At 40.9% G+C, this 27,358-nt stretch overlaps 1 pseudogene; it reads left to right on the top strand.

Moving 5' to 3' along the window:
- The first annotated feature begins 21,192 nt into the window (after positions 1 to 21,192).
- LOC129734959 (molybdopterin synthase catalytic subunit-like) lies at positions 21,193 to 27,134 on the top strand (annotated as a pseudogene).
- Positions 27,135 to 27,358: the final 224 nt, after the last annotated feature.

Raw genomic sequence — 27,358 nt, 5'->3', positions numbered from 1 at the left:
AGGGGCTGCCCCTGTGCTGGACACAGCTGGTTCCAGACAGCTCTGTAACAGACCCGCCACAGGCCAAAGCTGAGCCCATCAGCAAAGCTTGTGGTGCCTCTGAAAAGAAACTGTAGAAAAGGCCAGACAGTGAGAGGAGGAGGGAAAACCAAGGTCAGAGGAGGAGGATGCAGTGTTCAATGGCAGAGTAGATATTTCCTGCAGCACGTGGAGGACTTGTGACTGATCTGTTCTGTATTCCGGAAGGAACTGCAGCCCATGGAGGGCCTATGCTGGAGCAGAACAAAAGTGTGAGAAGAAAGGAATGGCGGAAAGAAACCATTATATACTGAGCAGAACCCCCTTATTCCCCCTGCACTACTCAGAGGTAGTCTGGAGTGAAGTTGGGATGGGGAAAGGGGGGAGGAAAAAGCGTTGTTTTAATGTTTGTCTTTTTGTTTCTGACTACTCAAATCAGTAATTAAATATCTATTTTAATTGGCAATAAATTAAGTTAATTTTCCCTAAGTTGAGTCTGGTTTGTTTGTGATGATAATTGGCAAGCAATCTCCCCATCTTTTTCTTGGCCCAAGAGCTTTCTTGTTCCAGTTCTTCTTATTTTCTCTCCCCCCTGTCTGGCACTGCTGAAGGAGGCATGAGCAAGTTGCTGGGTGGGAGTCTGACTGTTAGCCAAATCTAACCCACCACAGTTGGGTGTTAATTATTTGAAGATAAACCTTTCCCTAAATTATGTTCTTTAACACTATAAAAAAGAAAAAAGCTTGTATAATTCATACAGAAATTTATTTATATGCTCTAGACCAGGGGTCCTCAAACTTTTTAACCAGGGGGCCGGCGCGGATGCAGTGGCAGGCAGTCATCTGCGGCTGCTTGGTTTCCCCCCCCAGCCCCTGGCCGGGGGGTCTGTAAATACCGGGGGCCGGATTGAGGGCCCTGGGGGGCCGTATCCGGCCTGCGGCTGTAGTTTGAGGACCCCTGCTGTAGAATATAGATTTGTGAAGTTCTTGATAAATTTTGATTACATTAGTTATTTGGGAATTGTTAGATAACTAAATCTTTTGACCGTTTAGAATATTTACTTGCATTATGAAATAAGTATATGGCATAATTTTTATTCTTCCATTGATACCACTGAGGTGAGATTATTTTGCCATTGACAGCTCTGATCTTTGCATCATTTCTTCTCATCTGACTTTCTTAATTGATTACTGTTTTGTGTTGGAGCCTACAGAATAGCTCTTGAGAATTCTGCTGACACTAATTGATTAATGTGAAGTTGTTAATGTTAGTGATTTCATCTAAGAAACATCCAAAACCATGTCAGCAATCTGTTCTTAAAAACTGCCAGATCATTGAACCTTGTTATTTTGAACATGTTAGTTTGAATTAACAAGGATTTCTCTGGAAAGCAAAAAATGTTTTAGTGAGTCCTGTGCAAAGATCAGATTTTTATTCAACTGTTGTACATTAGTATGGCATACATGACCATGCTTTAAATATTTTATTTTTAAAACTGTTCTTATTACTATTCATGGTTGTTGTGCTTTAACCCTGGCCAGCAAGCAATCCCCATGCAGCCACTTGCTCACTCCCCACCACCCAGAGGGATGGGAAGGAGAATCGGAAAGGAATGTAAAACTCAAGGGTTGAGATAAGAACAGTTTAATAGGTAAAGCAAAAGCCGCACACACAAGCAAAGCAAAGCAAGGAATTCATTCAGCACTTCCCATGGGCAGGCAGGTGTTCAGCCATCCCCAGGAAAGCAGGGCTCCATCAGGCGTAACGGTTACTTGGGAAGACAAACACCATAAATGCCAGATGTCCCCTTCCTTCTTCCCCCAGTTTATATACCCAGCATGACACCATATGGTATGGAATACCTCTTTGGCTAGTTCATGGCACCTGTCCTGGCTGTGTCCCCTCCCAATTTCTTGTGCTGGCAGGGCCCAAGAAACTGAAAAGTCCTTGACTTAGTATAAACATCACCCAGTAACAACCCAAACCGTCAGTGTCCTATCAACATTGTTCTCACATCAGAACCAAAACACAGCACTGCACCATGACGTGCGGAATTAGACTCTATAACTCGAAAGTTATAAAGTAGGTATGTTTATTGCCCATAGGGTCGTCCATATAAAATTTCAAATGGGCTAAGCCCCTCTTTTGCTCTCGGTCTAGTTCGAATTCGTGTAAGAGCTAATGGCAAAGACTGGGGCCAAGTTAGATTTGTTTCTTGGCCTAACTTGACAATCTGTTGTTTGATTAGATGATTCATCTTTTCCACCTGGCCACTCGATTGTGGTCGGTATGGGGTATGTAATTGCCAATCTATTCCTAGATGGTGGCTGATCTGTTGCACTATTCTGGACACAAAATGTGGTCCTCTATCCGAGGACATTACCGCTGGGACTCCAAACCTAGGTATTATCTCTTGGAGTAGTATTTTGGTCACTTCCCAGGCTTTAGCAGTTCTGCACGGGAAGGCTTTTGGCCAACCTGAAAAGGTATCTGTTAGTACCAATAAATATCGATACCCCCCTTTTCTAGGAAGTTCCGAGAAATCGATCTGCCAATGTTGCCCTGGAACATTTCCTCTGCTAATGTTCCCTAGTTTTATTTTATTTGCTGTATTGGGATTATTGTGTAAACACATTTCACATTGCTGAGTCACCTGTTTTATTACAGTATACAAGTTTCACCCTATCAATTTCTGATTTAGACTTTTATATAAAGTATCAGCTCCCCAATGCGTCTTATTAATAATAGGGCTGTGGTCCATATTAAATTGGATGGTACCACTATACGACCATCCCTTAAATAAGTCCACTTATTTATTTTTATTTTATCATTCATGTCCTGAATTACCTTTAAGTTTTCTTTAGAATAGTTTGGCTCTTGATCTGTACTTACAGTTTGGATTTTATCGTCTGGTATTAAGGATAATTCCTCCTTTCCTACCTCCTCTGTTACTCATCTGGCCTCATGGTCGGCCAGGCGGTTTCCAATTTCCAAATCAGTGCCTCAGAGTGGGCCATTCCTCACATCAAGGCCTGGCATGGCACATGTTCCCACCGCTCAACGCCTACTGGGTTGCAGCCAACAGCAGAGCTCAAGATTCTTCTTGGTGGCAAACACAGAGGCCAACCCAGTCTTGCCCTTGACTATGGTAGGAGGCACCTGACCAACCTTATTCCTTGTACTTCGTTGTCAATGCAGTTTCATCTGCACATCCCATAACAAGTCACTGTCATGGCAAAACACACAGATTTACATTAGTAGAACTACTACAGAGTGTATTTTATTTCAGTTTCTCTGCCAATATCCCCACAGCCTTGCTGACCAAGGGATATTGTTTTTATCTGAACTGAGCAAGCCTCCCCCTTATCATTTTACTGTAACAGGTAAAAGCATTTTTCACCTTTCCTGGAATTTATTTTCAGATACACCTGGTTAAAAATTTCTCTTACTTAAGGGAGGTCCTCTTTTCCTCTTTTCTGCTGAATTAAAGATAAGCTCAATATTTCAATTAATTGATCATATTTAACTTTTAATTTCATTTCCCCTTCTTTAAACGTCTAGATGTTCTAATAAATCTCATCCCAACAAAGATTTTGGTGAATTTGGCATTCTTATTTGTTTTCTTAGTTTGTACTTTAAAGGTTTCAGGATGTTTTCCTGGTGGCCAGCAGCTCCCACAACTGTAACAATTTTTATTTTTTTTTTTTTTTTTACTGAAGTTTTAACAAATAAGTTGGTTTTGTATTCACTAAAATTCCACCTCATACCCATTCCCTGCCCTAGAGGGGCCGTTACGGTCCTGTTGTACTGCAAATGCTGCAGCAATTGGGGTGACATTGTCAGGTCCTTCTGCTCAATTGTCAGCAACAGCAACCCCCTCCTCCTCACCAGCAGAAGGGTTCGGGGCAGGAGATGCTCTTCCTGCTCTGCAGGTTACACAAGCCTGCCTCTGCAGCAGCACACGCGCGCGCGCACCCCCCCACACACACACACACCCCCCCTCAGGTTTTACATACATCAGTACAAGTTTTTACATCTTACAACGTGTTTCATTCTGGTTGCTCCACAGAAGGAACCGCAACCTGAGCTTTTTAACACAAAAATTTCAACAAGAACATCTTTCTAGTTTAGGTCTCAGTTTTTTCCTATCCTTTTCTAGAGCCACAATCAAAGATCAGGTGATGTTAATCCCGCACTCTTTCTACTGCTAGTACCATAGGATCCCGAGGGGGTACTAATCCACAGTCCTTTTGCCACTCAGGTTTGTCCTGGAGGGCGAAGAACATGTCTGCATACGATACTTCGTCCCATTTTCCTTCTCTTCTCAGACACAACATTAATTGCAGGAGAGTGTTATAATCTAACGTTCCTCCCTCCTGAGGCCATTTCGCATCACTCCCCAATTTATACAAAGGCCACCACTGATTACAATATTTAACCAATGTGAGAAACTATGCACTAGGGCATTGTTTATAAAGATTTATGTTAGGCCCAATGTAAAGGTCAGACAGCAAAAGATATAAACAGCCACAAGATACCGCCTGTGCAAGATAAGATAACCACCAGATGTCCAGGAACCGACAGAAACAGGACAAACTACCCCATATAAGGACATATGAGTGAGGGGTCAGCTATGGGATGAAGGAGGAAGACTTCTTACTTCGGCCTCAACGACCACCAGAAGGCAGAAAACGACCCCCTAACAACAACTGAAGCATGCGCAGAGTACCTCCACTACCTCATGAACACGGGAGTAAAGATGTATAAAAAGGGACTGTTTGAACTGCTCAGGACGGCAGTTGGCGGAGCGCAGACTCCCCTGTCGTCCAGCGCTGTCTTTGCTCATATTCTACTTGCTATAATTAATAAAATTTTAATTGGATTATGATCCGTTGTGGTCTCAATTTATAACAATTTCTGGTGCCGTGACTCGGATAAGGAACGGTGGGCTTTGGTCCTCCGGGGAGGCGCCCCGTGACATTTCGCGGCCCCGCGACCAACAGCTTACTCCAACCTTACCGACGAACCTAAATTCTAGAATAATGAGCAAAGGAGAAACCGGTAAAATCCCATAAAAATTCTGTGCACGGGAGTCCGGACGAAGACGCAGGATGCGTAAGTATATTGCGAATTTGTTCGCGGGTTTGCCGTTCGGGTGGGATTGGGTCTCCTGGAATATAATGAGTGAGAGGTTCGATATACTGAACCAAGCGAGTGCGGACTCTTAAGTACTGCGTTTCCCATCTCCCGCGAGGGACTGGGCCAGGAACAAGGGGAGCGAGTGAGTGTATGTTTGTGGATATTCCAGAAGATGGGGGCGAAGGGCAGCAAGCCTTCGACTCCCATGGGAAGGGTACCCACTGTACCTAAGAATACCCCTCTGGCATATATCTTAGACAATTGGAGATATTTCCCTGGAACCCTAGGGAAAGATAAGCAGAAGATGATAGAATATTGTACTAAGATATGGGGAGGGAAGAAGATTTCTAAAAATGTCTTTTGGCCAGTCTATGGGTCAGAAGAAGATTGGGTAAGACAGCAATTAAACCTCTGGGTTAATAATAAAAAAAAAAAAAAACCTTAACCCAGAGGAGAGTCAATATGCGGAAGTGTGGCTAGAAAGACCGGGAGCTAGACTTTACCCGCTGAATGAAATAAAAACTAAACAAAAGAAAAAGAAGGAAGAGTTAGACGAAACCCTTCTAACCCCCCCTCCTTACATTCCTCCTCCTGCTCCCGCAGCCCCTCCAGAGGTCCCCAGAGCGCCCACTCCCCCACCAGAGTCGGAACAAGGGTCTCCCCCTCTTCCTAGACGCATAACTAGAAGTCAGAAAGGGGCAGCTCAAATGTACCCCCTAAGGGAAATACCCATGGGGGGACCTCAACCTGTGATCGGATATATTTCCGTACCCCTAAACTCGGCTGACCTATGAGATTTTAAAAGAACCGAGATGGGAAACTTAATTGAGGACCCACTCGGAGTGGCAGAAAGATTAAATCAATTTTTGGGACCAAACCTTTATACTTGGGATGAGATGCAATCTATCCTTGGTCAATTATTTACTACCGAGGAAAGAGATATGATTAGACGAGCAGGAATGAGACTGTGGGATGCTCAGCATGCCCAGGGACCCCAAGCAGATATTAAATGGCCACTCCAAAGACCTAATTGGGATAATCAGGATCCAGTGCATAGAACTCATATGCAGGACCTGAGAACTATAGTAATTCAGGGGATTAGGGAAGCAGTACCCCGTGGCCAGAATATCAATAAAGCATTTAATGAAATGCAAAAGAAAGATGAAAGCCCTACTGAGTGGCTGGAACGACTGAGGAAAGCCCTTCAGCTGTACTCTGGGGTAAATCCAGACGACCCTTTAGGGTAAGCACTCCTCAAAACTCAGTTTGTGGCAAAATCATGGGAAGATATCAGAAAGAAGATTGAAAAGTTAGAAGACTGGCAGAATAGAGGGTTGGATGAATTATTGAGGGAAGCTCAGAAAGCCTGCGTAAGGCGGGAAGAAGAGAGCAGCAAGCGACAAGTAAAAATGATGGTAGCAGCGGTCAGAGAGGATCGCAAAGGGCAAACTGGTGAACACAGATCTGCTGGAACGAAACAAGGGAACGTAGTAGTAAAGAAGGAACAGAGATGTTTTTACTGTGGAAAAAGGGGACATATAAAGCAGAATTGCAGAGAAAGGATCAGGGATGAGGAAATGATGAAAACGGAATAGGAGAGTCAGGGGCTCTATATCTTAGGGGACCGGAGTCATCATGAGCCCTTGATAAAATTAAAAATAGGTCCCCATAAACAAGAGTTCACCTTTTTAGTAGACACCGGGGCTGAGAAATCAACTATTAAGCAAATACCTGAGGGATGTAAAGTTTCCCCTGAAAAAGTACAAGTAATTGGGGCAAAAGGAGAACCCTTTAAAGTAAGCAAAATCAAAAATGTGGTATTCGAAACTGAAAATAAATTTGGAATGGGTGAACTCTTGCTCGTCCCTGAAGCAGAATTTAATCTGTTAGGACGAGATTTAATTGTTGAATTGCAATTAGAAATTAAAATAAAAAATCAAGAGCTAACAGTGTCTGCTTATCCTTTGACCGTGGATGATCAAAAACAAATTAACCCCGATGTCTGGTACTCTCCGGACACAATTAGTAGACTGGAAATCCCACCAATTAAAATCCAAATTTCCGAACCCCACATACCTGTGAGGGTAAGGCAATATCCCATATCCCTAGAAGGACGGAGAGGATTAAAACCAGAAATCGATCGATTGTTAGCACAAGGAATCTTAGAGCCTTGTATGTCACCCTTTAACACCCCCATTCTGCCTGTAAAGAAACCAAATGGGAAATATCGGCTCGTACATGATTTAAGGGAAATAAACAAAAGAACTATCACCCGGTTCCCTGTAGTAGCAAATCCATACACACTGCTAAGCAAGCTAGGACCCCATAACTCCTGGTATAGTGTGGCTGATTTAAAGGATGCCTTTTGGGCCTGTCCACTGGCAGAAGAATGCCGTGATTATTTTGCCTTTGAATGGGAAGACATAGAGACAGGCCGTAGACAGCAATTGAGATGGACCGTGCTCCCCTAAGGGTTCACTGAGTCCCCTAATCTGTTTGGACAGGCCCTGGAAGAGCTCTTAAAAGAATACCAGGTACAAACGGGAAACGTACTGTTACAGTATGTCGATGATCTGCTCATAGCAGGAAATAATAAGGAGGATGTAAGGAAAGAAAGCATTCGACTCCTAAACTTTCTTGCACAAAAGGGCCTACGGGTATCACAAGAAAAGTTACAATTTGTGGAGGAAAAAGTGAAATACTTGGGGCATTATTTGTTTAACGGCAAGAAGATATTGGATCCAGAGCGCATTAAAGGAATTCTGGAATTACCTATGCCTGTCACTAAGAGGCAAATTCGGCAGGCATTAGGGCTATTTGGGTATTGTAGGCAATGGATAGAGAACTACAGCTTTAAAGTTAAATTCTTATATGAACAGCTGTCTAAAGACAAAATGCCCAAGTGGACCCCTCAGGATCAAGAGCAGTTTGCCAGTCTCAAAAGGGAGCTAAGCCAAGCACCGGTTTTAAGCCTCCCAGATTTAAAGCGGCCATTCCATTTATTCGTTAACATACATGAAGGAACAGCATTCGGAGTATTAACTCAGGAATGGGCCGGACAAAAGAAACCGGTGGCATACTTATCAAAGCTGTTGGACCCTGTGAGCAGGGGTTGGCCGAGTTGTTTACAAATAATTGTTGCTGCTGCCTTATTACTTGAAGAAACGAATAGTATTACCTTTAATGCAGAAGTTGTCCTATATGCGCCTCATAATATAAGGGGGGTGCTTCAACAAAAAGCAGAAAAATGGCTTACCGATAGCCGACTACTAAAGTATGAGGGAATACTCATAGAATCTCCAAAACTATCCCTAAGGACTATCGGACCGGTTAACCCTGCAGAATTTCTATACCCAGGGGAAAGTACTGAGTTAGTACATGATTGTCTTCAAACAATTGAACAACAAACACGAATTCAACCAGATCTAGAAGAAGAGGAATTACAACATGGAGAAATATTTTTCATAGATGGGTCATCTCGAATAGTGGAAGAAACAGCTGTCCGGACTGCTGAGCGTGGATGGACTCATGCCAGTCGCATTAAAGGCCCAGTGACGAGACCCCACTGGAAAGTAATCAGTACTCCAGGTGACACCAAGATAACCCTGAAAAGATAACGTAATGATAGAGACTTTATTTGATTATTTTGCCGCATTACCTTTTGGTATAAAGTGTGTATTGTTGTTTATATTTGCTATAATTATTTCTTTTTTTATCTATTATATATGGAAGCGTACAAAGTGTGTTGAAGGAAATTGCTAAACTTATGCAACCACACAATATCAAATATAGAAGATATGCTGATGTAAATAATATATGCACTCTAGATATATGAATTAGATGTAATAATTTGAACTGCAATTGTTATCCATTTGCTTGTTTCAGGTGTAAGGTATGCCAGAATAAATGGTGGACACACTGTGAATGTGGATACCCTCCAATAGGAGTTTGCACACAGTGTTGGAAAATCCAAAGAACTCTTACTGAGTGGAAATTAAAACAATTAGAGTCTAAACAAGAAATTATTCGAGAATCCCATGAGTGGTGGGAAATTTTTGCCAAAGGAATAAACCCTCAATATTATTGTTACCACTCCACCGAACCAGTCCCCTTTGTAGCTGAAATCTTGGCTATAAAGTGCAGAAGGGAAGTACTAACCGTGTCTTGCTTGGCCCCATTAGTTAAAGCTGCAAAGTGGGAAGCCTATGTAAACAGGCAGAAAGCCCGAAGCAGCCGTTCTCCTGAAGAATTCCCTTGCTGCCGAGAAGATGGTACACCCCGTGGCTCGAAGCAACCGAGTCGACGGGCAAGGCAGAGGAGGAACAAACTGTGGAGAACAGAACCAGAACAATGGGACACTAAAGCAACAATGGCTGAACTTCCCCAGGACTGGTAAAAATATACTTAAATTAGCAAAATTGACAGACACCCTTTTTCCTGGTATACCGTTAGTTTTGTTATTGATAATAACCCAAGCAAATGGAAACCCTCATGAACCTATGAACTGGACAATAACAAACATAAAATATCCAAGTAATCCAATCCAAGCACGAACTACACCGGGCACAGTTAGTTTCAATGTGAGTTTGCATGATCTAATTACTGAAGAAGATCGTAGAGATGAAGCGGATATATGTAAACCAATTTATATATGTCCAGCATCAAACCCTGGTAAAGGATACTGTAATTCTCCAGGTCATTATTGCTGTGCATATTGGGGGTGCGAAACATGGGCCTCTGAGTGGTCCGCACCTGGAGACCAATATCTAGAAATAAAGTGGTCACCGGAAGGATGCGAGAGACCTAAATTACACGGAGACCGGTGGGGTCATTGCTTAAGTAAACCGATTCCTTGTGTGGGCATCAATATAACTATAAAAAATCCTGCTCAGGACTTTTGGCTGGCAGGGAAATATTGGGGAATTAGATATTGGGAAACAGGTGTAGACAGAGGAGGAATTTTTCAAATAATGAAGAGACCGATGCCCCACGATCCTTTACCAGTAGGACCAAACCTGGTCCTGAATCCACCCACTTTCTCTGAAGAAAAGGTTGCCCCCGTAATTGTTGTAACCCCTTCTCCAGACTCCCTTTCGGAAACAGCTAATGACATTGTGACTGAATTCTCCTTATCCAGGGATCTAGAGTTGTCAGAATCCAAGGACCCCTTATGGAATCTAATGCAAGCCTCTTATTGTGCCCTTAATGAAAGCAAACCAAATTTAACTGAGGAATGCTGGTTATGTTATAATGTTAGACCACCATATTTTGAGGCAATTGGAAAACCAGGTAGGATTTGATGGTCTAATGGTTCAAACCCACGAGAATGCCCATGGAATGCCCAGAGGAACCATACGCAAGGAATTACTATTCAATTAGTAACAGGTCAAGGAAAATGTATAGGTACAGTGCCCAAAAAGTATCAGCCTTTGTGCAACCGAACAGTCACTAACACCAATATAGAGAGACACAAGAATCAAAATGACAAATGGGCTATCCCGACACCAGGAGCTAAATGGGTTTGTTCAGACTTCGGAGTAACGCCTTGCCTATCCCTAAACATGTTTAATCAATCTCAGTTTTGTGTACAGGTGATTATTGTTCCTCGTCTGATCTATCACACCTCTGAGGAGGTGTTACGCCACTTTGAAGGAGACCTGAATAGACAAAAACGAGAGCCAATTACAGTGGTAACCCTAGCTACACTGCTGATAGCGGGCGGAGTTGGAGCAGGTACAGGCATAGCCTCCCTAGTAAAAGGTCAGGAATTACAAAGTTTGCAGATGGCTGTAGATGAGGATTTAGCAAAAATAGAACAATCTATCCAAAATTTAGCCACTTCAGTAAAGTCCTTATCAGAAGTAGTGCTGCAAAATAGAAGAGGATTAGATCTATTGTTCTTAAAGGACGGAGGGTTATGTGTAGCTCTCAATGAAGAATGTTGTTCTTTTGCTGACCATACGGGAGTAGTCCAGGACACCATGTCTGAACTCCGGAAAAGGTTAGATCAATGTAAGAAGGATCGTGAGGCGGGCAGGTCATGGTATGAAAACTGGTTTAATGTTTCACCTTGGCTAACCACTTTGTTGTCCGCTTTAGCAGGACCGCTTATCATGTTGATTTTGGGACTTATATTTGGGCCTTGTATATTACGCTATATTTTACACTTTATTAAAGAACGGTTTGACATAGCTAAACTGCTTATTTTAACTACGAGGTCTGGGACAAAATATAAGAGTGTGTCTATTAATGAGGATGAAGATTGTTGTGAATGCGTTATGTCACGTGAGAACTATGCCTATTGTAATTGTGAGGTATTACCTTGTGAGTGTTATGATAAATGTTGGGATTGTGGAAAAAGGTTTGCTTGCAGTGCCGAGAATGAAAGTAGCGTCTAATAAACAATAATAGGATAAAAAGAAAAAGGGGGGATTGTGAGAAACTATGGACTAGGGTATTGTTTATTAAGATTTATGTTAAGCCCAATGTAAAGGTCAGACATAAAGGATATGAAATCGCTTATGCAAACAGCCACCAGACACCGCTTGTGTGTGCAAGATAAGATAACCACCAGATATCCAGGAACCGACATAAACAGGAAAAACAACCCCATATAAGGACATATGAGTGAGGGGTCAACTATGGGACAAAGGAGGAAGACTTCTTACTTCGGCCTCAACGACCACCAGAAGGCAGAAAACGACCCCCTAACAACAACTGAAGCATGCGCAGAGTACCTCCACTACCTCATGAACACGGGAGTAAAGATGTATAAAAAGGGACTGTTTGAACTGCTCAGGACGGCAGTTGGCGGAGCGCAGACTCCCCTGTCGTCCAGCGCTGTTTTTGCTCATATTCTACTTGCTATAATTAATAAAATTTTAATTGGATTATGATCCGTTGTGGTCTCAATTTATAACAGAAGGCAAGTGGCATTCCTGGCCAGAAGGGTCTGTCTCCAGAAATATAGGATATTGGTTAGGATATAATGATAAGACATTAGATACTGTGGCTTTCCACAGGTTGGAGAATATGACTTTATTTTGTATATAAAATTTAATCAGTTGAAAAGAGAATAGGCTGGTATCTGGATCTGCCAATGTCAGGCATCAAGACTTTATTTCTGCTCAGTGGGGAGCGAGAGGCCTTTCCAGCAAGCAGTCTACTTAAAAATCGAGCTCCAGCTTGAACATATCTAGTGATAAGTCTGTACCTCCTGCTGGAATAGAGAGGGAGCTCTAGCTAAACTTAGCCTTTGAAAATATGCATCTAAGTCTCACTGAAATAGTTCTGATATTGAATTGGGAAATATCAAATTGCATGCAAATAAGACAAACTCTCTTTCCTGGCAGTTTCTTGTCTGTTCCCCTATCATATCAGGTCTGTGTTGCAAATGCATAATGGAGGGGGAGGATCAGGAGAGATGTCCTCTTATATTGTGTCCCACATACATGTTCCAGCTTGTGTCTTGGACTTGTAGGAAGTAAATCAGGTGTTACTTTCTTGAAGCCAAATGATCAGACTACTCAATGTCAGTATCCACAAATGTTCCATTCCCAGCTTTACTGGAGTTTTCTCATTTTCTTGTCATGATTTCATTGTCGGTTTGTCTGTAGATATAGAACCCTAAATTTAGAAATTTCATACTCTCCTTTGCATTCAGAAATTAATTCCTCTCTTAATCACTGATAAGCATCCCTAATACATTCCTTTTTAAAGCCTCCTCCTTGACTGTTTTTTTTTTTTAATATGAAGAAATATCTAAGACAATTTTTTTCTGGGTCACTTTGTAATAAAGATTTGTACGCATTAAAGAAAAAATAAAAGTATGAGTTAAAAAATCCTGTACAGTAACAAATAGTGAAACTTTTCCTACATATAAAATCACCCTTAAGTGTCAGGATATGAAGAGGGACATGTTTGGACAGTGTTCCCAAACCTTGTGTAGTGCCAAATTGTGATAGATTTGCCCTAGTTTTAATGAGTAGGGGATTTTTGTGAGACCTAGTAGTCATTTATTTACATTGTGAACATTTCTGTTCAGTATTCTACATGTATTACTATATATTAAGTGAGATTCCAGCAGCCTTTTCTAGGCAGCTTATCTCCACTGCAATTGCCAGGCTTTGACAGTTCTCACTGGAGGAAAGAAAATGGTTTTGATAAATTGCTTGCAAGACCAGTTGGTTTATATTAAAAATTATTTAGCTATGTATTTTTAATATATTATATAATAAGTTCTACTGAGGCTTCTCAGTTCTGAAAATTGGAGGCTTCTGTTTAACAAGTTGTCTTGGTTTCAGCTGGGATAGTTAATTCTCTTCTTAGTAGCTGGTCCAGTGCTATGTTTGGGATTTGGTGTGAGAACAATGTTGATAGCACACTGATGGTTTTAGTTGTTGCTGGGTAATGTTTATACTAAGTCAAGAATTTTTCAGTTTCTCAGGAAGGCAAGAAGGCTGGAGGGGCACAAGAAATTGGGAGGGGACACAGCCAGGACAGGTGACCCAAGCTAGCCAAGGAGGTATTCCATACCATGGGATGTCTGTCATGCTGAGTATATATAATGGGGGAAGAAGAAAGAATGCATTGTATCTCCTGGAAAATACAACATGTATATGCAACAAGTTTAGCTGCAATCATTGCTTGTTTACCTTGTGTTTTTTTCTGAGAAAGCTCTACAGCTTTGTGTTTCGTAGTAAAACAAGGATGACTTTTCTAAATTCAGAAAAGGTTAAACAATCTGTAGAGCTGACAGCTTTATGGATGTACTGGGTCCAGCAGTGGACTGAGTGGACTAAATAAATAGCTGTTTGTCTCTAGAGCCTGAGAATCATAAATGAGTCATAATTCCCAGTAGTTTTGCCTTCATAAAAGGTTTATTCTCTTACAAAATTGCCTCATACTTTAGTGTGAGTCACAGTTTATGCTAAACAAAAAGGTCTGGCCCTCAAAGAGCAAGAGCACTGCAGAAGTTTTCTGTGATAGAGCTGGATGGGTAAAAGGAATGCATTCAGTGTTCGCTGTCCCTGCATAATACAGGGATGGTGTGAGAGTAGTGACCTTTATTTGGTCCATTTTCATTCAGTCAACTGTAGTCTGTATTTTTAACAAAGATGCATCTCGGAGCTGGGACTGGTACAGGACTTACCTTTTTTAGTTACTGGAAAGAGTATTTTGAATTTATTTTTAGGAGATAGTAATTAATTGGAAATAGGAAGTGTGTTTTCATACCCAGAGCTGTAGGTATTTCAGTTTCTTCAGGTCCTTTCCCACCTAGTAGTCCTGTTGCATGTGCAGATGAGTATCACAATCCAATCTGAGTGGCATATGTTGTTTTATTTTAGCGACAGGGAAGAACCACCTGAGACCTTGAGTGACAACAGAGGACATGTTACAATTCCAGTAAAATATGAAGTAGGATTAATATTTGTAAGGTATCGATTCTTCTCTGTACTTCTATTTACTAGCACAGTAAATAGCAGGTGTTCAAAGAGAATAAAGTATATTTTTGTTGTTGAGCTGTTCTGTTAGGATCTACAAATGACAGCTTCTAGTCTCATGAATAGGAAGCACAGGCTGCATTGAAAAGAGCAGTTATATGAAATAATGGTGCAGTCACTGTCCCTATCTTGCTGTAGCTCCTTTTTATCTATTTATAGTTGATCTGCAGTTTGCAAGTACAACAGCAGCTTTTTCAAGGAAATGAGTAATGCACTTCACTCAAGAGAGAAGCAGCAGAGTGTTTATTGATATAAACCAGCAATTTAACAACATTTGATAGTAAATGCGACAGTGGTTTAACAAGATTTGATGGCAAGGCACACTTGATTATTTACTGCATTGAGGACAGGGTCAGACAGAGCTGTCAGGGAGACCCTCCCTTGAGTCATGCGGTTCAGAAAGGGCCCCCTTGCATTCTAGACTCCTTCTCAGAGGGGAGTTTAGGTGCAGCTAGATCCAGACTTAGTCCCGTACTTGGTCAACGCTTTATATCTAAAGGATTATATATGCACAATCAATCTTATATCACTTAGCTAAGATTTCAAAGTTTAGCATGCTACTAATCACTTACTGAGAATCTGTTTTAGCAAGGAATCTCTCAGTTTGGAGGAGTAACCTTGAGAGGTGTCCCTACTCAAGGGGAAATCCTGGCTTGCAGCCCAGTGAGCAGGAGAGCTCAATGGGCCCTGGGCTGTCCACTATTTATGGAGTAAGATAATGGATCATAGTCATATTTGCATACCGACTAGAGAAGTTAGTTTCTTTCAAACTTGTCTTGAGTAGGACCTTGACCAGCACTGTGGTTAGGTGAGTGCATGGTTCAAATTAGCCCTTGGCTATTGTGTTATCTGTCTCCCCCAAATTCACTTTGAGTCTGATGCAACCATCACGACCAGATGCATACATTACAACCACCACAGGTGGTTATCAGTTGGTCAGTGTTATGGAAATAAAGGTCAGGATGGAGGGGGGGGGAACACACCACCACAAGCTTTTGATGATTCCTGTATTTTGCTCTAGTCATTCAAAGGCTTTTCAGGTACATAAGAAAGAAAACACTTCCAGCTTCCTGATGGCCATAAGTCTGTATCACTATAATATTGCATGATGTAGGGTTTGATTTCCACCTTAAAAAATTAGCCTTAATTTTAGATTCTCAGGTGTTTGGTTTTATCGGTTCAGACATAAACATTAATGCAGGTCTTGTAGTATATTTTATTTTCAGAAATAGCTAGTATTCAGTTAAATTCCATCCCTGAAAACCATTATAAATATTATCAGTAAATTGCATGGTGTGCAAGTGTAAATAATTAAGTCAAATTCATTTTGGATGCATTTCATGACTCAAATCTAGCCTTTGTTTGTCCCATAGGGAACAAGGTTGAATTTAGAACATGCTGGTTTTGTTCTCTTTTTACTTTGTTCTCTCTTTTATAGGACACATTATTATTGCCTGTTTTTATTGCCTGTTTCACATGGCAATACTCTTAGGACAAGGAATTACGCAGCTAGAACAAGAACAGCACAATCAGGCCCTGATGTATTATTTTAGGGAACAATATTTGCTCATTTTGTAGTTTTATCTGAACAAAACATTTGAAATGTACATAATAAAAAGTGAGCACCACTCAGAAAATGGATGAGTTGTACTTTAGTGGAAGTAGCAGTGCACTCTTAATTGCAAGGCTAGTCCTGGAGGATTAATGAAGTAATGAAAAGACATATATTATTAACTGCTAGAGTTTTTATGAAATTTTTGTGCTTATTGTGTTTTGTTTGGTTTTTTTAACCTGCAGGGTCTTCAAAGAGCACCATGTTATGATTGCAGCAAATTATACTGTCCCTACTGTTATTAAAACAACAGAGCAGATTTGGGATGAAGTTACTCAGCATTATAGAGTAAGAAACAATTAAAGCTGCATGGTATAGGTACTGGTTTCATCACTTTTTTTTTTTTAATCACTTAATGTGATAGCCTATTACTTAAATAGCAGCTATGCAATATGTTAAACCTTCTACATGAGAATGTTGTGTTTAACACTTTGGGTTTTTCCTTGCTTGCCAGAGGTTCTCAGAGCAGTCCACCTCCTGTGAAGTAGTTCTGGTGGGTTTTAGAGCTGCTACCCTCAGCAGGAGAAAGAGAGCATGCTCTGGTAAATGAGAACTTGACCTACATTCATTGCAGTTTAGAACAGATATTTCCAAAGTCTGGTCAGCTTTGAAAAAAGCAAATGCCTTACTCTAAGAATGTTGTCTTCCTAATGGAACAAACACTGCAAACTGAAATCACTTGGAAAAGGTATTTAATGTACTAGAAGTCCAGCCTCAAGTTGCAGGAGAACTGAATTCAGTTATCTTGAGAACATCTTTGTTTCCCAGTGTCAAATCCAAAGCTGAACAATGGTCCCATATACAAAGGATAAAAGTCTCTGAATCACTTTCTGTCTATAAAAAATGGGCATGGAAAAGGTCTCGCTCTCACTAAACAGCAATGATAAAGTGGTTTATCTATTTTTTAGCCTACAGTGTTTTGCTCAGCCACTTTTTTTAGTCTAAGAGTTCGAATCCAATAATCCCAAGGCTTTTTTGTGAACATTTAAGACTTAGAATTATAGAATCATAGAATGGTTTGGGTTGGAAGGGACCTTAAAGATCATCTAGTTCCGACCTCCCGTCATGGGCAGGGACACCTTCCACTAGACCAGGTTGCTCATAGCCCCATCCAACCCGGCCTTCAACACTGCCAGGGAGGGGGCATCCACAGCTTCTCTGGGCAACCTGTGCCAGTGCCTTGCCACCCTCGCAGTAAAGAATTTCTTCCTAATATCTAATCTGAATCTACTCTCTTTCAGTTTAAAGCCTGTTCTATCACTACATGCCCTTGTAAATGTCCCTCTCCAGCTTTCTTATAGGCCCCCTTTAGGTACTGGAAGGCTGCTGCTATAAGGTCTCCCTTTATCCACCTCATTTTATTCATATCATTCATCTCTCCCATTATTCATCTCATTTCAGAATCTTTGCTTTCTGAATATAAAAACTGTTGGACTGCAGAGCTTATCATTTATGATCTTGCGAGTGCAACTCATCTCTGTAAGCAGCTTATCACAAATGAGTAGCCAGAAGAAAAAAGTTAAACAGGATCTTGAGTACTTATTAAGCTCATCCACTTCTGAGACAGGATAGCCAATTCCCTCGACACCAATTCCACTGATGTATTTTCTCTATCCTTGGCTACAGCAAGCCTGTTCAGAAGGAGCAGCAGCTTAGATAAGTCCTGTGATCTTCTCAAGAAAAAAAGAGGGGAGAGGAGCAGGTGAGCAGGAGGATTGTTGCCTCAGCACACCTGAGGAGGAGCCACTGTACTCAACATTGGCTCCTCTCCCATGTTAAAGCATTTTGGGGTCTTTATTAAAAATTGCAATGAAATTATCTTAACTAGAAGTCCTGGATGGTAAGAGGATGCAGTAAACAAGATAAAAAGGAGGAATTTATGTCAAAATGCCCCCTTTCATCCTGTTCATTTGATTTACTTCAATAGAGCATTCCATTACCAAAGACCACAGAACATATCTGCTAATTCACAACAGATTGTTCTTGGGGGGGGGGGGGGGGAAGGAACTAAGAGTTCATCACACCAATTTTTGCATAAATGACTATGCAAACATTAAAACCCAAAAAAACCAAAACAAAAGAAACCAACCAACCAAAACAAAACAAAAAAAACACCAACCAACCAACCAACCAACCAACCAAAAACCAGAAGAAAAGAAAAAACATAAATAGGGAAAAAATCCACAATAAAATAAGGAAAGTACTGATCAAATTATTTTTTTTCTTACTGATTGAAAATGATGAATACTTTCCAATGCCAAACCTCATACTGCAGATCTTATTTCCCAATGTAGCAGCAGACTAGAATACTCTTCTCTACCTTACTGCATTGTCACATTCCCAAGCAAGCTAGGAATTTGTATTTTTATTCTTATTTTAAATGTGAAACTTTTCTTGGTGTGAGGAACTTCAAAGTGCAAACATTTGGGTTTATGCCTTGCTTCAAGGTAGATCTTGCTTTTAGTCTAAAAGACAAGATGCTGGTGTGTGGGAGAGGAGGATAGAGAACGTCTGAAGTGAGATATACGAGAGGAGGATGGAGAATGTCTAACCTGGCAGGAGATGAGAGAACAGCTGGGTATTGTGAAGGAGAGTAAGAAACATAAACATGGTTATCTAGTAGCAAATAGGTGTCTGCATGCTTGTAGTGATATATAGCTATGTAACTGCATGGATGGTTTCTGCCCTGAGCCTGGTGGTACATATAGCTGGAATTTGTATCCGGGCTCAGAGATATAAATATGAGCTTCTCTGTACAATAAAGGGTCTCTGGTTGCACCACAACTGGAGTCTGTGCCTTCATACGCCACAATGGTGTTTTAAGAGTATGTAAAGATGTGCATAAGAAGACAGAGATATAAATTTTCTTAAAAGGAAACAAGAAAATTTAACATGGTGTTGGACAATAATTGGACTATAACAAGGTTAATTTGATATATTGCCAAGTGATGAGTGGTCCAGACTGAGATATGAGGGACAAGAGTTCCTTTCTTAGTTTTGCAAATGCTCTAGTTCTGCTATGTAACTCTAAAGCTCAGTCCTCTTCTTTCTGTTACTGAAATTAGTCTTCCCAAATTTCTGCTCTTCAGCACCACCAATCCTCTGGCTTCTTCCTTGTCTGGGGCACTGAGAAGTCATGAATGGGGTGGTAGGTCACGTCTTTCAAATGCTCTTCACTGCAGCCCTCATTTAAGGGCAATTAGTTTTTCCATTTTACTCCTCCAGAGCAGCAGATTCCAGCAAGTCACATGATTCCAGATCTGTAGATATTAAAACTAGAGCTATATCAATAACTGGATGGCTGAATAACCCAAATATCACTAAGTGGTGACCTGAACCTCCTTTTTTCTTTCTTTTTCTTTTTCTTTTTATTTTTCTTTTATACCTTTCCCTCAGAGGGAGACATGCATGCACACCTCTCTCCAAATGTTTCACTTAGTTTTGAGGTGTTGCACCACTGAAAACCAAAAGAAACTGTCTAAATGGAAGTTTAAGGTCCACTTTAAAACAAAAACAACAAAAAAAAACCCCAACAAAATATTTCCTCTTTAGACTGCAGAGAAATTACATCTGTTCTTAAATTCCTTCCCCCATTATTTTCGTTCCTAGGCAATTACCACATTTGACCCAAGTTTGCACATAAGTCTGCACCAAGTTTGCACCAAGTCTGCATTTTTCTGTAGGTATATTTCATCTACTGTTAGCTGAACAGTGATAGTAGTGTGCCAAAGTGCACTGCAGGGGATTTTCAATCCTCTTCATGCTAGTAATCTGAAAGTGAATGACCTGGACCAAAAAACCCCAAATTCCCCCGCACCAAAGACACCAAAGGATTTGCTAGCTCCCTTTGAAGGAGCCATGGAGGGCTAGCAATGCCCCAGAACCCACTCTCCCTTCTCAGGCACTACAACAGAGGCTTCTGAATCCTGCACTTAACCTTCCTGTTTGCTTACTAAGGCAGAAGCTCTGTGGATTCCTGTGCAAAAGCTATTTAGCTCTCTTAACAGCCAACTCTTCCTGGCTCATGTAGTTGGTCATCTTGCAGGAAGCTCTTTTTTCTTCTGCAGTTGTTTAAGTAGCTGAGAGTTTAGGCTAAATTATCTCATAAAAAGCTCATTTGCTGTTTGAATAATGATACTTCAATATTTATACCATCTGAACTTCCTCTTCTGTGCTCTCCCAATATGCAGTTTTATTGCATTTAGCGACTCAGTACAGTTAGTAAATATTATTAATGTTGGCTTGTTTCCAGAGCTTTTCTTGGTAATAGGTTGGATATTCAGAATATAAGAATAATATTTTTATTTTCCTAACAGAATGCCTTCTGCCAAGCTAGTTACCCTGTAGATCCCTTAAAAGATCAGCACTGGGAAACCATTTGTGTTGCCAAAAATAAAAGAACCTACAAAGGATACAATTATGGTAAGCCTACGCAGAGTATATATGTTCACCCTAGATCTTTGAGCTGAGTATTTCTGCAACAAATATGTAAAACCTTCTTTCAAACTGTATCCTATGAAACCCACTTTGTCATAATAGCCTGAAAAGGCATCTTTATGTAGACCAGCTATATTTTTTTCTTTTTATTTGGCTACAAAACTGTATGTGGAACAGAATTTGTTGTGTGTTGGCTTGTTTGTTTTTGTTGGTGGTTTTTTTTTTTATTATTTAGTAAATGTATAAATAACAGTAGCACATTTGACAGCTGAGTAAAGAATCTTCACCTTCCATATTCCTATATATATATTCTATATACTACTAAATAATATTTTTAAAGCTTCTCATGTCCTTTGCAACATTTTTAGACACACAGTTGGAAATACTTTCAAATGCTACCACTCTGATCTGGCAGATTTCCATGCACTTGGTAGAAATATAATTGATGACCCCATTTGGAAAGGATTAGCCTCTCACATTTAGATGGAAGAGTTGCAAAGTATTATTTTGCTGACATAGTTATATTGGCATGTCAGGGGGAAAACCATCATACTGCCTCCTCAGCATAGAGGTACAAGTTGAGTTTCTGGTGTGAATGAAACCAAGCCGTGAGAGGAGTATTTTGCCATGCTTATCATATGTCCTTCAGAGAGGTGATAAAGGTCCAGGTTAAGCAAATGTTTCTTCTGCTGCTAAAAATTGCTGCTAAAAGTACAAAAAGTCTCTTAGCAGTTTTCTTCATTCCAAGGTTTTTCAGCATCAGATTTGGCGACCCAGATGGGACAATCTCCGCTGAGCTGCAGAGACCTTCAGAGCATGGGACACCCTTAGTGCACACCTGGGTAAGGTTTACCAAGAGAGACTCCCTTTCTCTGGGTCTCTTGCATCCAGTGGACATGACTCACTGCATTCTGATAAAAAAGGTATTTATATATTTTCCTGATCTGTTCTGTCTGGCTGTAACCCATAAGTCGACACAAGAGACGTCTTGGTCACAGGATGGAGAAGGAGAGATGTCTCCTTAAGAGGGATTAATTCCCTGTACAGGGATCCACTCCCTCTACCTGGTATGTACAGCATTCCTGGAATTAAGGATGCTTGTAGTCCTCCGGAGGGAAGTGGGCTGTGTCCCTGGTGTGATTGAATGTGGGGACCCCTCTCGTCTTGATGTCTTGTTTTGACTAAGCCTTTAGTGATTGTATGTTGTGAATTGGAGTTGTGATTGTGTTTGGCGTTTTGTATGTTAGTATTGTCATTTTGTGTTGTCTCGGGTTTTTTTGGAAAAAGGTATTGTGGATCTAGAATATTTTTGTCACCTTGTCCTGGTTTCAGCTGGGATAGAGTTAATTCTCTTCTTAGTAGCTAGTATAGTGCTGTGTTTTGGCTCTGATGTGAGAACGATGTTGATAGGACACTGATGGTTTTACTTATTGCTGGGTGATGTTTATACTAAGTCAAGGACTTTTCAGTTCCTTGGGCCCTGCCAGCCAGAGGGCTGGGGGGGCACAGGAAATTGGGAGGGGACACAGCCAGGACAGGTGACCCAAGCTAGCCAAAGAGGTATTCCATACCATATGACATCATGCTGAGTATATAAACTGAGGGAAGAAGAAAGGTGGGGACATTTGGCGTTATGGCAGTTGTCTTCCCGAGTAACCGTTACATGTGATGGAGCCCTGCTTTCCTGGGGATGGCTGAACACCTGCCTGCCCATGGGAGGTGGTGAATGGGTTGTTTGCTTTGCTTTGCTTGCGAGCACGGCTTTTCCTTTACCTATTAAATTGTTCTTATCTCAATCCCTGACTTTTACATTCCTTTCCGACCCTCCTTCCCATTCCTCTGGTGGGGGTGAGTGAGCAAGCGGCAGCGTGGTACTTGGTTGCCAGCCAGGGTTAAACCATGACACACCTAAATCATGTGAAACACCTGTAATTGTTTCTTTGCCTGAGTCGCTGGAGGAAACTCATTGCTGAGGGCAGTGTGCCAAATGATTTGGTTCTTGAAGTCTTAGTAGCTACATCGTTAGAAGATTTATGGGAGGTGATGTTGAAAAGTTAACTATAAGCATACTGCACCATGTAAGACCAAGAATAAGAATATGTTTCTTTTGTAATTGCCCTCTTTATGTTAGATGTAAATGTAATAGATGAGATAAATATATTTTGGGACCAAGGGGAAACCAGGAAATAAGATTAGATAGAACCTTGAATTTGTGGTGTATTTGGTGTGGGTTTACCCAGAGATTAGAAGAAACTCAGTGGACTAGATACTATTGCCGTTTAACTCATGCATATGTTTTTTTTATATAGATAGTTGTGTGATTGATGGATAAATGACCCTTAAGTGGTTTGGATGTCCGAGATTTGAATACCTTGAAAAGTATACTCATAGTGTGATTGGAAAACCACGCAAAGGCACGGAAGATTGTAGTGGGATATATTATACCATTAACAGTAGATACTTAGCCCTAGATTGGGAACATAAAGACCCAAGACAATTTTCTCTGAGAGACCCCCAGGTATTTGAAATTCCATGCCTAGAGTGTCCCACTTTGAGAAACATACCACTTTGAGAGACCATACTTGGGTACTGTGTGAATGTTTAAATTGTAGTCACAGGTGGTATTGTATATCTTGGCGGTGAAGTAAATTGTGTCAGGAGTGTGGGAGAAAAATTAGATTTTCTAATCAACACTGGAGCTACTTTTTCTGTTTCAAATCAGGACTTGGTACCTTTGTAAGCAAAGATGTGCCAAAAGATTTTATCCAGCTCAAGTCTGAAAAGCTCTCTGTAGATGAAGTGTCAGAGCTGGTCATTTCACCATACTCTGGGGCAGTGTCTCTGTTCATTGGTGAGTTTAACGTTTCTGAGCTGGGTCTCTGGGTGTGTTAATAGTTTAATAAAAGGAACCTAGATTTTTCACACCCTAAACTTGTGCTTCTCAAATAAATACATTCCTGGACTGAACCCAGGAAGTTTAGAAAACATTCTGAATTATTTAGAACAAGACTATGGCAACTCTTAAACAGTTGCATTGGAACAAAGTGATAAGAAGCTTCCCTGCTGGTGCGGCTATCCTAGGGCTGAACAGAACAGCAGCTCTGGAGTACAGGACTGCTTGGCAGCTATTCTCCTTGGACATAGCTTATTCAGGGTGGGAAGTGGGATGTTGTGGCTATACAAACCACAGGTCCACACCTGTATGAAAGCTGCTGCAACTCAGATCTTGGTTGAAAGCAAAGTACTATTTTACCCATGAGCTGGTGAAGGTCAAGGTGGATGGCTCTGTCCTGTTCCTTAATGTACATGATACAGATCTTGAAACTCCTTTGTGCTCAAACCTTAGTGCCACTGGGCTCCTAAATACTGAGCACAAACACTGCATGGGCAAATGCCATAATAGCACCTTAGCAGTTACCAGAGAAGATGTCCCAGCCTTGGGCATTACAGATTGCAGACTTGTGTATTCTGTAGACTAAATTCTTCCTTGTATATTATAGATTTCTCTTGTTCAAAGAGTCCCTTTACACAGTCATGATTAGGGGAGATCATTTATGTTTGCACAGTGCTGACCTTGGCTATAGTGGGAGATCCTGGGTTTTACTCAGTATTTATTGGTGCTTTTGGTTGATAGCTTATTTGTGTTTAGGTACTACAAGAAATAATTTTGAAGAGGAAAAAAAGTGGTTCACTTAAGAGTATGAAGTGTATACTTCAATGGCATAGACCAAAATAAAGAAAATCAGAGATGTTAGAAATGGCCATCAGTCAAACACACTGCAGTGCACCATAGATTTGCATATGTGTGGCCAGACCACATCCTTCTGCAAGTGGAATATTAATCCTTTTCTGGTACATGGTTTCATGCTTACATAGTTGCAAGATGTGCAGGAGTCTATAAATACTGTAATACAGTAAAGCTAGCTGCAGGTCAAGCTCTCGTTGCACAGCTAAATTTCAGAATTAGTCTTTTTCAAAATGTATGTTTTGGTTGTGCTTGCTGGAATCCATGTTTAGACTGCAGGAACCTTGATGCTGGTGTGATAGTTTGAAAGTGTGGAGAAGGGATTGAGATCTCATTTCTGGGAAGGGGATGCTGTTTTTTTTTTTTTTTTTAAGACATGAAGTTGGCACCACTTTGCTTTTTCTTCTTTCTTCCACTGAGGTGCCACAGAATATTGGTTTCTTATTGTCAGATTTAAGTCAAATTATGCCATAGGGAACCTGAAAGCTTAGACTATGGGGAGGGAGAAAGGCAAGTAATTTTCAGTCATGCTTGTAGGAGAACCTCCTGTAGTTTGATGCACTTAATTTCTTCTTTCACAAATTCTTGTGCAAACGGAGATGACTTTTCAGGTTTTCAGATAAGAACTGGCCATTCCTGACTTGTTATTGTTCATTATTAAGACAGCTTTCAGTGAGTTTCCTATGCATTGTTGCAAGTTAGCAAATCTCTTAATTCCATAGATTTTATTTAAAAAAAAAGAATAGAAGAAAAAAGCCTATGGCTGGTGGGTTTATTTATTCTAAAGCATGGAATTCTCATGTCTGGTACTGATTACGATTGTGGTTTTCTTTTTCTTAAAAAGTGTATAACCTTTTGGGCATGGCTTGACACTTGCTCAGTATGAATGAGTCAGGACAGCATGTGGCCAGAATACTGACGTGACATGGTCACAATTTTTGGGTGCTCTTGATGTTGAGCATTAGCTAAAGCTGCTGTTTTTCCTCTTCTCTCCCTAGTGTAGTTCAAATAACTGAAGCAAGTGTAATTATTGTAATCCCCTCTTCACACAGAGCAGAATACCTCGAAGCTGTAATGTACTGCATTACATGTCTCTTCTCCCAGATAACTAGTGACAGGACAAGAGGAAATGGCCTCAAGTTGCACCAGGGGTGTTTAGATTTGATATTAGGAAAAACTTCTTCACTGAAAGGGTGGTCAAGCATTGGAACAGTCTGCCCAGGGAGGTGGTGGAATCACCGTCCCTGGAAGCGTTTAAAAATGCATAGATGTGGTGCTTAGGGACATGGTTTAGTCCTGGGTTAACGGTTGGATTTGGTGATCTCAAAGGTCTTTTCCAACCTAAATGATTCTATGATTCTATGATAACACCTTAAAAGCATCTGTCCCAATATGGAAAAAGGTATGTTTGGGACAAATTTGGTTGTAGGCCTGTGCCAGTCTTATACAGATGGGCTGGAGGCTGCTGCTGCTCTTAAGGGAAGGAGCTGAAGCATTATGGGCAGCAGTTGCTCCTGACGGGATGCCAATGTCTAGCACCAGTGAGTTTCCTCTAATGCAGCTGGACCCATCTGTGGCAGGTAGGGCACCTGGGAGGGTCTCCCTTGACTGTACCATCCAGCTCCTTTTCCTCTGAACTCCATCCTGGGGTCAAAGTGAAGGAGTCCTGAGCTCTCTTCTTTTGGGTGGCGAAAATTCAGTTCTGCACAGGCTTGTGGAAGAGCTTTGAGTCAGCTCTGCTTTGGACAGTGTCGCAGTTTGCAAGTAAAAGTGGCATTTCTTGTCTTTCTGTTTTCCCCTCATCCCCATGGCCTTGAGAAAGCACAAAGCATTAAGCAACAGCACATAATGAAGGGATGTGCAGAGGTCCCAAAGCTACTATGGGCACACAACAATGTGTGGAGAGACCAACCTGGGTCTAGAAAGTCTCGTTGCATAACAAGTGTTGCATGCAAGTAATGAGCATTACCTCTGCCTTCTCTCCCAAGCAAAATTTGGCATGTGGTAACAGTGATGTTCTCCACATTGCTCCATTTTTCTGATATCTCTTTCAGGAGACTGGAGTTCTGTGGTCTCAGAAAGAATAATCAGGGGCTCAGAACCCTTCTGAATCTGCTTCTTAGGATTGAACAGCTGCTGGATAGTCCAATCTGTGCTGAGGATGCAATACTGTATTTTGGGTATTGTTGTAATCTTTATTTTTTTAATATCAACATTTTATATACACTTAAATACTCTCATTCCTAAATATGATGGTACAGTAGGTTAACATAGCAACATGTGAAAAGGGCAGTGTTTCAGACATGAGTGCTGTGTGCTCTACAGCTTTTACATCATTTCTTCTAGAGCTCTTTCCTGAAATGACTTCAGCATAGATAGGCCCTTCTAAATTTAATGGGACTCATCCCAAGGTTCAGGATATGCCCATAAGTAAGTCAGTATGTTCTAAGGATGCTGCCCTCTTTTCTGTTTGCCAGCTAAGTGCTATGTAGTCCTGTTGTGATCAGTAAATAACAGCAGGATGGCTGTTGAGTTGTTTGGCCTGGCTTGTGGCTGAATGTAGCGGACTCCATTATTTCCCATTCTTTCTTTATATTTCCAGGAGATTTATGAGGATGAATATTCTTGGAAAGAAAACAAGGAATGCTTTTGGGCAAAAAGTGCTCTGTGCTCTTTTTAAAATAAAGTGTTCCTAATGAGCGTTGTGGTTTAGCTTTGAGCTGTTTTACAGAGAATCTATGTGTTTTCAAGCAGTTGTAATAGACATTTCAATCTGAACAATTTAATTAAGACTGAATTAAATGAATGAGTAATAAGTAGGGGGTTTAAGTGTTATTGACTCTCCTTTGAAACCATCTCTTTATACTTCTTAATATGGAGTCAGTTTTTAAAACAATCTTCCCT

The sequence above is a fragment of the Falco cherrug genome (genome assembly GCF_023634085.1).
Source record: "Falco cherrug isolate bFalChe1 chromosome W unlocalized genomic scaffold, bFalChe1.pri SUPER_W_unloc_1, whole genome shotgun sequence".
Taxonomy (NCBI): domain Eukaryota; kingdom Metazoa; phylum Chordata; class Aves; order Falconiformes; family Falconidae; genus Falco; species Falco cherrug.
Note: the sequence above shows the minus strand (reverse complement) of the source record. Positions and strands in the feature narration are given on the sequence as shown.